The sequence below is a fragment of the Solanum lycopersicum genome, chromosome 12 (genome assembly GCF_036512215.1).
Source record: "Solanum lycopersicum chromosome 12, SLM_r2.1".
Taxonomy (NCBI): domain Eukaryota; kingdom Viridiplantae; phylum Streptophyta; class Magnoliopsida; order Solanales; family Solanaceae; genus Solanum; species Solanum lycopersicum.
This window is the reverse complement of record NC_090811.1, coordinates 12,414,455-12,432,689: the sequence shown is the minus strand read 5'-3', so window position 1 is coordinate 12,432,689 and position 18,235 is coordinate 12,414,455. Positions and strand designations below refer to the sequence as shown.

Genomic DNA, 18,235 nt, shown 5'->3' with positions numbered 1-18,235 from the left:
ATTAGTATTTCATGAATTATACTTGCTATGATGATCAGTTATACAATAATGATTCATATTTTAATTTCATATCTTTCGGAATATGTTAGTTATATTCTTAGATAATTATTAGTATTTTGAGCTACTTGATGCCACAGCTGCATTTTAGCTTTACATTCAGTTGCGAGTAGACTTAGCACTGAGTTGGACTAGGGTTCATCGTCCCCTCAAGTCCCAAAACTACCTTCCCCCATATATTTTTAAGTCCAATCTATCTAGCCTCACTTTTAGTTATCACTCCAGCATCATAACTTTATACCCCAACAAGATATATTGTATCCACTCGATGGGGCATATACATCGGAATCAAAATTTAAATCATGTAATTTAGGTCGATTAATAGTATCTCCTACACTCAGATTTATGTTCCATGGACCATGTTTTCACAACTCGAGAGACCCCCCTAGTTGTAACCGCCGTCGTCGACCTCGAAGAGGTCTTATACAATCCCTTAGCATTCATCATTGCATATAGTCATCGAAAAATATAGAATTATACAAACTTTTACAATTTAGAAGTCAACTTCTTCTTTATACAACTTCTTCTTACTTGTCTTGGTGAGATAAGACGAGTTCCATCAGGACAATTTTTGAATCGTTACAAAAAATAAATTAAAATATATTGGATGACTAATTATAATATATAATTAAAAAGAAAAAAAAGATTAGTTATAACCCAAAAGGGAGTAAAGTGAGTAGCTAACTAAATGTAACGGTGAAAAGACTTATTTTAATAAAAATTATTAAAAAGACAACAAATACTCTTTGTTTTCTTGTTTGTGACTTAATTGTCAAGTTCTATCTCATTTATAGTTTAGTTGAAGAAATCAAATGTGCAAGAGGGCATCCTAAAAGTGTTGTTAACGATTCAATAGTAGACAAGTGAGTGACTCTTATTTTATTGCGATGTTCAACTTGATTCTAAAAGCATATAGTTAATTTTATGGAGAGATGGTTGATCTAGAATGGACTTTACGTATTTTTTAATAGAGTCATGTATTTTGATTCCATATATCGAACAAAAAAATATCATATTCTTTATGCATCATTTATTTGAATTAATCATCAAATACAATTTTAATTTTTATAGTGCTATTTTATTTGAATGACATTTTAAAAGTCATTTGTAAGTATTTTTTTCACATAATATAACTTAAGAAGCTCGAGCATTAAAAATTTCCATAAGAAAAATACAGTCTAGCATCCGACATTGATTGTGTAGATTCAAATAACCCATCTCATTTGAGTTCCCTTGACAATGGAAAGGTTCTTTATAAAATTTGAGAAATGTTATGTCTGAATGTATTCTATTATTGAATTTGAAGAAACATAAAAGATTATGCTAACAACGTAATATGTAGAATAACGTGATTGGTTGAATAATTTTATAATACTTGACACATGTGGTCAATAATTTTAATAATAATGTGTTTAGTGCTAGATGAAAAGTGACATCTCAAATTACTAATAACGTTCTAAATGTATTTCGGCATTTAAATTCTTAAATAAATATTTGTATGATTGATTATGAGAAAAATGTATTTACTAAGTAGCAGTTGAATGAAGAACAAAATGACTTCAGGTGTAATTGTTAATATAAGCTTATTCTTATTGTTAAATATAGTCCACCTTAAACACAATTATTTGAAATCTACACTCATACGATTCATAACACGTTTGAGAACCTTTAAATGAGCTAGGATATGTTCTAATGTTCAATTGAGACACAAATATATTGTACTAGTCAAGTATCTCATATCAAATAAAAATGCATAATTTTAGGAATATCTGATTTGATGAGTTCAATCCTATAATATTACATGTGACAATCAGTTGCAAAAACAAAGACGAATATATGCATATCGTATGTGCAGATTATCAACTTATTTTTTCCCAACATTTATAAAGTATGTATAATTCTGTAGGAATACATATTTAATTAAGAGATGAACAAAAATGTTAGAAAAAAAAAAAGAAATCTTCCAATAACAGTTTTGTTATCCATGAAATTTCAGAATCTAAGATTGTTTATTCTAATAGTGTGTTGCAAACCTCTTCATGTCTTAATCATCTTAGCAAATGAAATATAGAGTGTTGTAAATATTTTAAAAGAAATATCGTAAATGCTTCATTTAGTTAGACAACTATCTTCAAAATTGCATAACATCATACTTCAACAAAATGATAGAAAAACAAAGACTACAAGATATTGAACACTCTTCAAGTAACAACTCCAATTGTTTGCCAATAAAGTAGCAAAATATATTGAGACAAACTACAAGAAATATATCATAAGTAAGTACCGTAACTATAACACAAGTCTTATTTCCACAATTATATAATTAGTTTTTATTTATTATTAATATAAAACACTCAATTTAATGCATAACAAGTAAAAAAAAATGTGTTTGAGGACAACCTATCCATATCAAAGGCTTCTTTTACCAGAAAATCAATCTACAAGTTAATTTTCTTTTATTTCTTTTTCACATAAATTTTCTTATGTTATAAGTATTTTTAGAGATGTTTCTTTGATTTGAATATAAATTGGTTGAACGTTTCACTTTTAACATTGTTAAAGAGTGTTCAGAACATAACATATATATTTTGCCAATAGTTTCTATATATGAATAATGTAAAACAAAGTTATGTATAATTATACCGATGTAATTTTTTTTAAATCTGTTCTTAACATAAAACAATATTTCACTAATAAAATAACGCAAAAGTGTCCAAACTCTTAATTAACTCCATATTTTTCCAATTTTTTCTTTTGGCCACAAAAAAAAAAAGCATAAACAATCATAAGCTAAAAGTTAAAATTAATAGTATTGATTATACCATCAATTCACAATTATAATTCATAAATATTAACTTATATCTAACATAGGTACATCTTCAAGCATCCTATCTTTGTCCTCGATTGAGTCTTTCCCTTGCTCAAGCAAGAATTAGGGCACATGTAAATTTTAAATATATAGGCAAAATAAAATTAAACTATTTAAAACGTTATAACAATAGTCTGTTTTTACCTGTTTTAGTAAATTACTTAAAATCCTTATTCTACATTATCAATTAATACTTATTAAATAGGCCTATCAATCAATTAATTTTATACTATTATTTAATAAAATAGTTCACTATTAATATTTAATTAATAGTAATTAGCCTATCAGCCTCCTTTGCACATGAAGTGCTGAGAACGTCTATCAATATATAAATGGATTCAAACCGAGATTATCTTACGCAAAAAAAGGTGCAAACTTTATAATTAGATTGTGTAATATAATTTTACATGATCACATTTCTTATAATGAATATTAGCCAATAAAGATAAATAAAAGAATCATTAATTCATGGAAAATAACCTATCAACCGCCTTTGTACATGATGTATCAATAACATCTATATATAAAAGGATTCAAATTTAGATAATCTAATGAAATTTACATCTTTGATTTCGTATGGATATTATTTGAGAAATTTTAGTATATCTAGGTACCCTTGGTTGAGCCTTTATGCAGACATTGCCCAATTAAGTGAAAATTTCCCTATTACATCAGTTTCACCAGTATTGCCAGGTCCATCATCAAATTTGAGTCTCTCTTTACCTAGATTCCAATCTAACAAGAATCTAAATACGATAAATCGAATCGAGCAAGATATCACATGATTTATGCATCATTTATTGGAATAAATCATCAAATACAATTATAATTTTTACTTTATTGTTTTATTTGAATGACATTATCACAGTCAAGTTTAAGTAATTTTCCACATATAACTTACGAAGCTCGAGCATTAAAAATTTTCATACGAGAAATAATGTTGAACAACTGACATAGATTGTGCTAGCGCCAAATGCCCCATCTCATTTAAGTTCACTTGACAATGACAAAGGTTCTTTATAAAATTTCTACAATCATAAGATTCATAACAGATTTGAGATCTTCTAAAGGAGCTAGGACATGTTGTAATGTTCAATTGAGACACAAGTATGTTGTGCTAGTTAAGTATCTCATATCAAATAAGAATACATAATTTATAGAAGAGATCTGATTTTGATGATTTCAATCCTTTAGTATTACATATGACATGCAGTTGCAAAAAACAAATACGAATATATGAATATCGTATGTGCAATTTATCTAATTATTTTTGTCACAAGATATATGAAGTATATATAATTCGATAAGAATACATATTTATTTAAGGGATGAACAAAATGTTAGAAAAATAAAGAAATCTGCAAGAAGAGTTAGGTTATCCCTAAAATTTCAGAATTTAAGATTGTTTATTCTAATAGTGTTGTGCAAACCTCTTCATGTCTTAATCATCTTAGCAAAAGAAATATAGAGTGTTGTGAATATTTTAAAAGAAATATCGTAAATGATTCATTTAGTTAGACAACTATCTTAAATATTGCATAATATCATACTTCAACAAAATGATAGAAAAACATAGAATACAAGAACACTCTTCAAGTAACAACTCCAATTGTTTGCAAATAAACTAGCAAAATATATCGAGACAAACTAAAAGAAATATATCATAAAGAAAGTACCATAACTATAAGACAAGTCTTTATTTAGTTTTTATTTTCACAATAATATAATTAGTTTTTATTTATTATTTATATAAAAAACTCAATTTAATACATTACAAGTAAATAAATGTATTTGAGGACAACCTATCCATATCAACGACTTCTTTTACGGAAAGTCAATCTACAAGTTAATTTTCTTTTATTTCTTTTTCACATGAATTGTCTTATGTTAATAATATTTTTGGAGATGTTGCTTTTGATTTGAATATAAATTAGTTGAACGTTTCAATTTTAACATTGTAAAAGAGCTTTGAGAACATAACATATATATTTTGCCAATACTTTCTTATATATGAATAATGTAAAACAAAGTTATGTATAATTATATCGATGTAATTTTTTTAAATGTGTTCTTAATATAAAACAATATTTCACTAATAAAATAAAGCAAATGTATCAAAACTCTTAATTAACTACATCTTTTCCCAATTTCTTCTTTTGGCCACAAAAAAAAAACATAAACAATCTAAAAGTCAAAATTAATAGTATATATACTGCTACTAGTTCACAATTATAATTCATAAATATTAAACTATATCTAACATAGGTACATCTTCACGCATCCTATCTTTGTCCTCGATTGAGTCTTTCCCTTGCTCTAGCATGAATTATGGCACATGTAAATTTAATATATATAGACAAAATAAAATTAAACTATTTAAAACGTTATTACAATAGTATTTTTTTACTTGATCTAGTAAATTATTGAAAATTCTTATTCTACATTATCAATTAATACTTATTAAATAGGCATATCAATTAATTAATTTTATACTATTAATTAACAAAATGGTTCACTATTAATGTTTAATTAATAGTAATTAACCTATCAACCTCCGTTGCACATGAAGTACTAATAATCTCTGTCTATATATAAAAGGATTCAAATCGGGATTATCTTACGGAAAAAAGAGGTACAAACTTTATGATTAGATTGTGTAAAATAATTTTACATGATCACATTTCTTATAATGAATATTAGCCAATAAAGATAAAAAAAAATTATCATTAATTCATAGATATTAACCTATCAACCGCGTTTGTACATGATGTATCAATAACATCTATATATAAAAGAATTAAAATTTAGATAATCTTATGAAATTTACATCTTTGAGTTCGTATGGATATTATTTGAGAAATTTTAGTATATCTAGGTAACCTTGGTTGAGCCTTTGTGCACACATTGTCCAATTAAGTGAAAATTTACCTCTTACATCAGTTTCACTAGTATTTCATGGTCCATCATCAAATTTGAGTCTCTCTTTACCTGGATTCCAATCTAACCAGAATCTGAATACGATAAATCGAATCGAGCAAGATATCATATGATTTATGCATCATTTATTTGAATAAATCATCAAATACAATTATAATTTTTACTTTACTGTTTTTTTTGAATGACATTATGACAGTCAAGTTTAAGTACTTTTCCACATAAAACTTACGAAGCTCGAGCATTAAAAATTTTCATAACATAAATAATGTCGAACATCTGACATAGATTGTGTAGCGCCAAATGTCACATCTCATTTGAGTTGACTTGACAATGACAAAGGTTCTTTATAAAATTTACAATCTACACTCATAAGATTCATAACAGATTTGAGATCTTCTAAAGGAGCTAGGACATGTTGTAATGTGCAATTGAGACACAAGTATGTTATGCTAGTTAAGTATCTCATATGAAATAAGAATACATAATTTATTAAAGAGATCTAATTTGATGTTTGGAATCCTTTAATATTACATGTGACATGCAGTTGCAAAAACAAATACGATTATATGGATGTCGTATGTGCATTTTATCTAAATATTTTTTCACAACATATATGAAGTATGTATAATTCTGTAGGAATACATATTTAATTAAGGGATGAACAAAAATTTTAGAAGAAAATGAAATCTTCCAATAAGAGTTAGGTTATCCCTGAAATTTTTGAATAGAAGATTGTTTATTTTAATAGTGTCGTGCAAACCTCTTCATGTCTTAATCTTCTTAGCAAATAAAATATAGAGTGTTGTGAATATTTTAAAAGAAATATCGTAAATTCTTCATTTAGTTAGACAACTATCTTAATTATTGCATAATATCATACTTCAACAAAATGATAGAAAAACATAGAATACAAGATATTGAACACTCTTCAAGTAACAACTCCAATTGTTTGCAAATAAAGTAGCAAAATATATTGAGGCAATGTAAAAGAAATATATCATAAAGAAAGTACCGTAAGTATAACACAAGTCTTTGTTTTAGTTTTGATTTTCACAATAATCTAATTAATCTTTATTTTTTATTTATTAAAAAAAGCTCAATTTAATACATTACAAGTAAAAAAAATGTGTTTGAGGTTCACCCATACACTCCATATCAACGAGTTTGTTTACGGAAGTCAATCTACAACTTAATTTTCTTTTATTTCTTTTCGCATGAATTTTCTAATGTTGATCATATTTTTAGATATGTTGCTTTTGATTCGAATATAAATTAATTGAACTTTTCACTCTTAACATTGTTAAAAATTGTTGAGAACACAACAAATATATCTTAACAATACTTTCTTATATATGAATCATGTAAAACAAAGTTATGTATAATTGTACCTATGTAATTTTCTTCAATATATTATTAGTATAATAAAAATTTTCACTAATAAAATAAAACAAAAGTATCCAAACTCTTAATTAACTCCATACTTTCCCAATTTAGGGTTCCGTAGACAAATAAAAAGCATAAACAAAAATAAGCTAACAATCAAAATAATAGTATATATTAAACCATCAATTCACCATTATAATTTGTAAAGATTAAAATATCTAACATAGATACATCTGCAAGAATCCTATCTTTGTCCTCAATTGAGTCTTTGCCTTGCTCAAGCACGAATTAGGGGATATGTAAATCCTCTATATATTGACCAACAAAATTAAACAATTTCAAACTTTATTACAATAGTTTTTTTCCACTTGTTATACTAAATTACTTAAAATCCTTATTCTACATTATCAGTCAATACTTGTTAAATAGACCTATCAATCAGTTAATTTTATACTATTATCTAACAAAATGTTTCACTATTACTATTTAGTGGATAGAAATTAACCTATTAACCTCCTTCGCCCATGAAGTATTGACAACGTCTATCTATACATGAAAGGATTCAAATCAAGATTATCTTATTGAAAAAAGGTGCAAATATTATAATTAGATTGTGTAAAATAATTTTTACATGATCACATTGCTAACAATGTTGTTGAATGCCTTGAATCAGACCCGCTACAAACAGAAAGGACGCTATAGACGCTATGGCAAACCCCATATTGTAATTCTGTTTTTGCCTCTCCGTAATAAAACTGCTCCCTCTCTTCCCGTGGACATAGCCAATTTATTGGTGAACCACGTAAATCTGTTGTCTTGTTTTTCGCGTTTATATATTTTCTCGTATTATCTCAAATTCCGCACAACAAATGTGATAGTAAATAATTCTTTATAATGAATATTAGCCGCTAAACCTATAAATGAAATATACTAATGCATTAAAATTAACCTATTTACAACTTTTGTACATGAATTACTGATAACATTCATATATAAAAGGATTGAAATTCAGATCATCTTATAAATAAAAAAAAAGCGCGAACACAATAAAGAGATGGTGTAAAATGATTTCACATGATCATATTGCTTATCATGTGATAATAGGTTTTTCTATATAATAAACAGTAATTACTAACAAGAAAAATTACATAATAACCAATTATGATATTTCAATTTAGGAAAAATTAATAAGTTGAAATGTTTGTAAGGTTTTAAGATTTATTAAGAGTATTATATATTGTGTATATTTAAAGGAGTGAATGCAACTTCAAAATACGTGCATAAACCTTTTTAATTTTTGTTTCAAATTGTTTATAAGAACAGTTTATCATGTGCTCAGGTGATCAATTGAAATATGTTATTGTTTGAATTACAATATTCTCTGTTTGTGGAAAATTAGGAATTCTGATAGAAGCACCATGCCTATCTCTCGGGAAATACATATTATAATTCCTTATAATATATTTGTCTAAATTTACTCACTCTCTTACTCTTTCCTAGTATATATTCCTTTACATTTGGTTTATAATTATCAAAGCTATTTTCATATAATTACTTTACCATTAATTTTTAGTAGAAAATTCACTCAACATGATAAATAAATCAAATTTATCTGATGAAACTAATGCAAAGTTACTTCTGTGTCACTAATTTTTTGATGTGGATGTGGTTCCACTGTATTTGCCAAATCATCCATATGATGAGTTAATAATATCTATCTTTCATATCATCATAACATACCAAGGAAAGATCATTGTCTTTAACATATGTCGCTTTGTTGTTGCTGCTACTCTGATTACTATCTCCTTCTTTTCCAGGAAAAACATCGGTCTCCAATTTTCACGAATATAAACTATTATTGATGGCATTTCTGTATTGGTCCCGACTTTTGCACGATATGTTGAAATAGCTCCCTGATCTGTATTAACATGTTAAAGCTCCAACTGAATTGATGGTGTTCTTGTACTCTGTATATCTTCTATAATTCCAACCACCTTTTCATCATTCTTTTGTTGCTTGCCAAAAGCCTTTGTTATCCATTCCTTTGTAGACTTCTGCATCATACCATTATCAATGCTTGGTTCTTGTGATATCCCTGGTAAACTTGGTGAATTATATGATTTATCCCCTTCGGTATTGTTTGACTATGGACTAGCGCTATTTGAACATCTTGCACTATGGAATTTGTTGTTATTACCTTGTTGTTTTGTTGTACAATTTAAGTGTTTGTACAATTTTCTCCTTTCAAAGCCTCTAAAGCATTAGCACTACAGATTCCTTCTTCAATTTCACCTGATTCCATATCCTCCATATCATTGTGAGTTTTTTTGGGAAAACTTTTGTTAGTAGGATGACACTTCATGAATTGTCTTCCAAATCTAATCAAATGAATAGGAACTTTAGTAGCCTCTTTATTATTTTCTTCCCCAGCTTGCTTCCATTTGTCATTATCAAGATCACTTCTCCTTAGTTTTGGGTGTAATAACCTACATTCCTCCGCATTATACCCTTGTAATTTTCATGTCTTACAATACTTAAGAAGCATGTCATAATGTACTTTGACTTTCTCTACTCTAGATGTCTGTAAAGCCACATAAACCACTTCAAGTTCAACAAACTTGTGAAATTAGCCTAGAGATCTACTTTTACCTTAACCTAGCACAACTTGGTCTAGTCTTATTGATAGCAGCCGTATCAAGATGAAGTGGTTTCCCATAGAGGAGGCTAAAAAAATGATTCCTTAACAAAGAATGTTGGTGTTAGATCAGGAAAGGAAATCCAAGTCATCGCCTGAGAAATTTCCTCATCTATCGAGAATCTATAACATCATAAATCAAGGGTCCCATCGAGTATTATGATAAGTGCTTAGTGCTTCTAGATGTTTTTGTTATCTCCTCACATGTGCAGGGACCTGGTTCTCTTCAGAGTTGGCAACTTATCCAGTCGCCAAAGTGCTAGACAGCTATAAAAGTTGTCTGTGTCAGGAAGGTTGGTGAAGTAGCACAGTACTTCACCAATTAGAGACGACTAGATATTTTGTTTGATGGATAATATCAAACAAAAAACAACAACATTCATTTGTTTTATTCATACGTTCATTCATTCATTCAAAGAGAGTATTTTTCAAGCTTCAAGAACAACAAGGGAACTAATAGAAGTGCGTTTATTGCTTGTTGTATTTGCTGCATTTGGTTTCTTATAATTGTTCTAATATTGTAGGATTCGTTTCAACTGTGTTAGAAACATTTCCAAGTAGGGTGAATCATTGTGAGGGCTGGGTTACGGGTAACTTTGGCTTTTATTTTAAGTCTATCATAATAAGGTAGGATTAGTATATAAAGTAGTGTTGTATCTGCTCAAGCTCAGTGTGATTGGGAGTATTACTTAGTACCGATATTAGTAGATTAATCTTTTGTTTGTAACCCACTTTTAATCTTGCTTGTTGAAGATTGGTAGAAGTTGTTTTGAAAAGTCTTATTGTGGTTTTCCTCTCTGAGCAAAGAGGTTTCCAAGTAAACTTGATTGTCATCTTTACTTTCTGCATTTGGTCCTTACCTGTTGTTATTACTGTCTTGAGGACATGGTCGCATAAACGTAAGTGGACGCATAAATTTCAAAAAGTGGTTTTAGAGATTCAATTTTCAGATTGATTAACACCAAGAAAATGAAGATTCTGAATGAATGGCTACTCCACCGAATCTGGAGTAAGGAAAATCATGTACCAGACTACCTCGTTTCAATGGCCAGTACGATGGATGTTGGAAAATTCGAATGCATGACTACCTCAATGCGGAGGAGTCTGAGCTGTGGGATGTAATTCTTGATGGACCGTACATTCTCTTGAAGAAGTTAAAGCACGGAGAACTTACCACCTCTTTGGTCAAGACCAGAAAAGAATACGGTGAGGCTGATATGAAAAAGATCGAAAAGAACTACAATACAAAAAAGATTCTAGTATGCGGTATAGGTGTTGATGTATAAAAGAATCTCCGCGTGTTTATCTGTAAAGGAGATTTGGGAATGTCTTCAAACTGCACATGAAGGAACTAAATGGGTGAAGGAGTTGAAGTTTGACATGCTCACCACTTAATATGAGAATTTTGTGATGAGGGAGGGTGAAACCATCTTTGAGATGAACTCTCTTTTAACTAATATCACTAATGATCTTAGTGGCCAGGGAGAACCCATTTCAGTGTGTAAGCAAGTTCGCAAAATTCTTAAGGTGCTTCCAAACAACTGGGAAATAAAGTTGGACACAAGCATAAAGGCTAAGGATCTTATGCCACTTCCTATAAATGAGTTGATAGGAAATTTATAGGCATATGAGTTAAACAGAAAACAGGGAACCTAAATGAAGGAAGGAAAGAAGGAGAAGTTTATTTCACTAAAGTCGTCTCAAAGTAAGATGACTAATTAGGAGTCTGAGATGGCATATGTAACAAATAGGTTTCAAAATATCATAAAAAAGCATGGAGGATTTCATAAGAAAGCATCAACCAGTAGAACTGCAACAAAAAATAATTTGTGTCATAAGTGTAGAAAGCATGGTCACTTTTTGAGAGATTGTTCCACTAAAAAGAACCTAACTCGTAAAGCCAGATATCACAAGAAGGAACTTGTTCTAGACAACATTTAGATGAAGACTCATAGTGATCAGTTGGTGAAAAGGCCTATTCTTTCTATGGAGATTATTCAAGCAGGTCATAAGGAGATGAAGAAGAACATGAGGATGTATCAATGATGGCTATTAAAGATGATGAGTGTGTTCAACTCAATATTCTCCTCGATGGAAAAATCTGATGACAAAAAAGACTAAAATTAAGGACCTTTTAAATTAAAAGACGATCTAGATAATCTTCCAGCATAAAATTTGAGGAAATTTGCTGCTTGGCTAATTGATTATGTGGATGAGCGAACTACTAAAAACATAATATTGAATGAAAAATTAAGCTTGTGTGAGGATGAAAATACAACTTTTGTAGCTCAGGTTTTTGAATTGAGTTCTAGAATAAGGATGTTGGAATCTAACAAAATAACTCTTATAGAGGGGCCTAGCACTTCAATAAATGACAAAAGAAAATTTAGTATTTTTGAGGAAGAATTGGAGGACAAGCTTAAAGTTTCTGAATCTAAGTTAGTTGCTTCTCTTAAAACTACCTCTAACTTGAAAAAGGATCTAAGTAGGATCAGGGAAGAGTAGAGTCACTCCCTTTAATGGACTGGCTCTTCCAAAATTCTCTCTAATTTGTATAAGCAGAGTTTCAATGGGGAGAAAGGACTGGGATGTAGGCCGATAGAACACCTTTTTAATCCTTATAGAAAATATGTGTCTTTAGCTGATAATCTCTTATGTACTCATTATGGGCGTAATGGACACCTAAAAGATAATTGTGATAAACTGGAAGGAGCTAGATCAAGGCATGTGATTTTTTTCAGATCTAAAAATGAAGAAATAAAATAATCGGGACCTGTTCCTCATGCTAAATCAATCAGATTTGACAGAAATACGGAAGAATAACGAAAGGGACCTGGTCGTCGCCATCATTTTTTCAAGCATACATTGCCTCCGTGGACAGTAAGTTTTCTTGTTAAGCGTTTTGACAGCTATTGGGAACTCCATATGAAGTGGGTTCCTAAGACTAACAAGTAATTCTCGTGCAGAGGAGAGGAAGAAGTTAGTGCTGGTACATGGACAACGGATGCTCACGACACATGACAGGAGACACTACATACTTCCTCTCTTTGAAGGCACACCAAGGTGGTGGTGTGTCATTTGGCCGTTGAAATAAAGGTTCTTTGTGAGAGTTGGCAACATAGGTAGATCAATGTCAACTCTATTGGCAATGTGCTCTATGTGGAAGGCCTCAAATAAAATCTCTTGAGCATATCTCAAATATATAATTGAGATAATGAGGTTAATTTCATGGTTGATAAATGTATGGTCGCGAACAGTGTGACTAAGAGGATGGTTATGTCTGCTTCAAGGATAAAAAACATGTATGTTGTTGATCTTGATTCCATTGATTGTGATGATTTCTCATGTCTTAGTTCTCAAGCAGATGATACTTTCCACGATCGGGGAGAACCCCTTAGAAGTAACATGACGTACTTGACCTCTCGTAGGTGTTATACCAGTCCATAGTTATCATTCATTGCATTATCATAGGTAAATTTAGGGGAAAATTTAAAACTTTTAATAGAACATCATATGGTAGAACATCACTTTCATTATATTAAAAATATCATAATACATAGTTAGACTCTAAGTTTGTTTTCCATCTTAGACTCAACATTATTGGAATACTTTAGGGACACAACCCTTATACATATAACATAATTAAACTATTACTAGACTTGAAACATAAATTTATATATGACATCATTGAATCTTAAGGATTCCTTTCCTTGAGCTTGGGAAAAAAATATCAAGCTCTTCAACATAGAGACAACCTTTAAACATCCATAACCAACACTCTGTGTAAAAAGGTAGAGAACAATTGTGTTAGTATAAGAAGGCACTAAGTATGACAACCATGCATTTAAAAGCGACATTTTAGTTAAAACCATGCATCATGCCTTTTTGTGAAAACTTCATAAAACTTTGATACTATACACATTATACAATTCACATGCTTCATATAGCCTTATTCAAAGGTAAAACATCATATTAAATCACACGTTACATTTAAGGCATAATAAGCACCAATTTACAGTAAGCACATCCATTTTACAGTAAGCTAACCCATCCTTTACAGTGAACTTATTTTCCTCTTAATTCCTTAAAAAGTCAAGTAACCCTCTAGTGATACTTGGTGCAATGCATCACCTTAAGGTCACAAGGAAATCATATATACGACCTACATAAGCCAACACATACAATCATAGAAGTATAGTACATCATAGACACATTTAAGCCAAGGCCCTAATGAAATTTCAGTAAGCCTAGTCAATTTGCACATATAATAACTTCACTTTGCATAGAACTTTATAAGACCTTACTGACAACCCCAATCTAATTATACTAGTTAAATGTACATGTGAAGCCCCATAACCGCACACATAATTAGTGAACCTATCATGAGACCACAAACCTTAACAATTCACTTCATACATCAACAGAGCAAGTATCAACACTTCATTCATATCATGTAATACCTTCATCATATAGTCCCGAATACTAACACTATGCACATAAGAAGAGACCTCCTCATATAGACCCATTAGGACCCATACCATGTAGTTCATCCCAACGAGTAGAAGACACTACAAGATCATGTATGAGAAACATAAACATATAGAGATACATTAGAACACCTTCTAAGACTTTCATCAGGAGCTACTTGTGCAATCCATATGTAAAGTCACATACCTTCACCTACTCTAAGTTACTTCCCTTAGGTTATCTTAGTTTAGAGTCCTTTTTTTTACTTTCATTATCCATTTTACTGTAGTGAAACTATAGCCTTTACCAACACTAAGACCATGGGTGCTACATGGAATTTGGTTTTGTAGAGACTTAAACCAATGGAAGTTGCTTTACTTATCTAAAGTAGAACAATAACACATGCTAGCATACTAAGTGATATAACATGCTAGATCCTATGGGGCAAGCATAATTTATGGAACTTGGAGGTATATATGGAAACCCTCTTTATGCCTATTGAGGCATTGTAGTTATTTACTTATGGAAACCCTCTTTATGCCTATTGAGGCATTGGAGTTATCCACCTCGTGAGGACTATGGTGAACAAGCCTTCCCACATTGGGAAGGGGCACCTCTCATCTAAGTTCACTAGGTGCTAATCTAAGTTCCTTTGAAAAGTCATTATTATCTTTACTTCATAAAATATAGTATTATGAGAGTTAACTCTTCAACTGCTTAGCTCATAGGTCATAGATGAGAGTTCATGACCTAAATCATATGATAAGTCCTTTCACATGGACATGGCATATGTAAAGCACCATCTAGTTTAGGTTACAATTGATAACACCTTTCAAGGCTTTTCCATTGACTAGATCATCATATATGTATGTGTGTGTGTATATATATGTGAGCATACCTTTGACATACCACCTTTACACCACACATATTCATACTTTATTTTATTCATGCATAAGGGTGTATGTGTATTTACATGAACAATCCTTTTTCATAAACACATTTAGACACTATGCATATTCATAACATACTCATTCATTCATGTTCATGTATATAGATCACAAACCTAGGAACTAGCCTATCAAGGCATGCATGTGCAATGCATGGACAAGGTCCCATACCCTTATCCATACTATTACACCTATCAAGTCATCCTAGTTTATGGATACATAAAATACTTCATAGACATAAGATTTACATGCGTAGTAGTAGACACAAGTTCATATGAGAATACCCTTTCATTAGACACCATGAACGTATACTACTTTAAGCATACATGAAGTGTGAGTATATGTACATTGGTCAACACGATCAGCTAAAGGCTATCAACAACACATTGAGGTAACCATACTCTTAAGACCACAATAAACATTCAAGCATAGACCACACAACACATAATAGCATAGGAGACAAGATAACTACAATACTTGCATTCAAGACTCCTAACCTTAGATAATCACAAATTCAAGTAGGGGTATGTACGTAAGGGATCATATATAATTTATATTTCATCATTGGCAGCATATATGCCATACCTATCATAGAAACCCACATACTCATAATATTGGCAATACACCCTAGGCCATAAACTAGAAAGGAAACTAGGCATGAGATTTCACATTGTGTGATCATCACCACCACACATTCATAATACAATTACCTTCAAGGTCATGATCACATCACATATAGAATGGATGTAAAGTAAACACCGCCATAATAAGTGGACGATAACTCAATGCAATACAGCCAATTATACTGATCATACTATGAGGAAGTAAAGAAGATAGGCAATCATACCAATTTCTCAAACTTTGATCATCATTGATAAATACTTATTTTTAATCAATAATTCACATGTAGGGAAGTAGATAAATTTACAGCAAGATGGATGAGATCATGCATAAACAAGAACAAGATCATGATACTAACATATACACTACATCACCAATTCGATAGAGAGTAAAGATGTATAGATCACTTACCAATCTCCCATGCTTGATCATATATAATCAATAAACATAATTCATAAATAATATCAATATTATACATTAGCTAAAGATATCATAGCCTTAAAAAATTCCACTTCAATTAGCCGCAGGATCGAGATCACATCGAAACTACATTAGAAACCCATAGTAGATAAAGTAATATAGACTAATCCTTATTAAATATTCAAGCCTCAATCCACATTGGATCAACAACACATAATTCATCATGTTACATCATAGGAAGTAACTAACCATCAATTTAGTTTAATTGAATCACATTACAATCCTCCTAACATCAAGATCATAATAACCAATACATAGGCTAAATCGAGATTGGAAGGGATCATGGGTTCAACATGGAATTGGATTTAAACACATTTTAAAACAAACATATTATCAAAAATTCATCATAATCATGCTTTTGAAATCAATTTAAGAAAGAATCCATGGCTAGATTGAAAGATAGGAAAATTGTACATGAATTCTCTTTGAAAAATTTGTAAGGAACTCTCTAGATGAAATGTTATCTAGAGATGAGAGATCACCATACCTCATTATAGGAGAAAACCACCAAAACATGAATAAGAAATCTTGAGAATCCATCAGCATGGTTGTTCTTGAGCTTCATCTCCAATGGAGATTCCTAGAGAGGTTGTTTGGGGAGAGGCAAGTCTAATTTTTGAATTATGGATTGGGAATAGGGTTTTCACGTTTTGAACCAACTTAATATACCCAAAAATAACTAAATAAACCGCTTAGTGTCAGGTTAGGACGTGAGGCAAATTTCCTATTCAACCCTTCAATAAAAAAGTCTGACAAGCACTTAACACAGGCTGCATCGACGGTATGCATCGAGGCCCAATAGGTTCAATGACAGACCATACTGTTGGGCGTTGTTTGGTTCTGAGTCCTATCAAAAGGATTAAGCCTTAACTAGGCTAAGTGTTGAACAACGCCCCCTCCCCCCATCGACAGGGCGTAGGTTCACTGATGAGGTGTCATTTTGGGCTGTTCAATTGACATTGCCAAGGCAGTGTCTTGACATCCTCTGGGTCCTCCTTGAGGACCTCTTGCAGCACCCTTGGGGAGTCATACCTTGAAGTTTATAATGTAAACACACACCTTAACATGTCAAAGACCTTTCATACTATTTTGAGCATCAAATAACACTTGCAACACATCCAAACATGCTAGGCATACTTAAGTCACATATGTACATCTAAAGGGATAAATTTCGCACATCTTGGACATTTGACCAATATTAACAAGCTCATAGGAACATGTGATGCTCTAGATACCCTAATTCATTGTGGGGGTCTTAAAATACTAATATCTAGCATCGACGTATGGGTTATGTAAATTCCTCCTTGATGAACAAACTTGTTCGAGTGGACCTGGTCTGCGGTTTGCCTAAACTGAAGTTCACAAATGATAAAGTATTTAATGTGTTTGCAAAGGGAAAACAAAGTAAATTATCGTTTAAAGAAAAGAAGGTAGTCAACTAAACCAGACCTCTAGAACTCTGTCATATGGGATTGAGTGGATTGGTAAGAATCCAAAGCAAGGGATGTAAGAAACTTATTGTTGTTGTTGGTGTTGATGACTTCTCCAGGTTTATGTGGAACATGTTACGAAAGATGAGACAACTGGACAACTTATCATCTTCGCCAAAGCAATCCAATAAAAACTAAATTGAAAAAAAAGAGCATCTGATCTGATAATGGCACAGAGTTTGAAAAATCTCAAATTGAAGATTCTTCACAGACAATGGGATTAATCACAACATCTCAGTATCAAGGAATCCTCACCAAAATGGAGTAGTTAAAAGAAAAAATAGGACAT

The 18,235-nt window shown here is 31.0% G+C and overlaps 1 long non-coding RNA gene across 1 annotated transcript; it reads right to left on the bottom strand.

The window, feature by feature from the left end:
- Positions 1-13,455: 13,455 nt before the first annotated feature.
- LOC138340724 (uncharacterized) lies at positions 13,456-17,075 on the bottom strand. Its single transcript, XR_011213468.1, has 2 exons — positions 16,944-17,075; positions 13,456-13,720 (listed from the first exon to the last, which is right to left on the bottom strand). It is a non-coding gene; the product is annotated as an uncharacterized lncRNA (long non-coding RNA).
- Between the last annotated feature and the right edge of the window lie 1,160 nt (positions 17,076-18,235).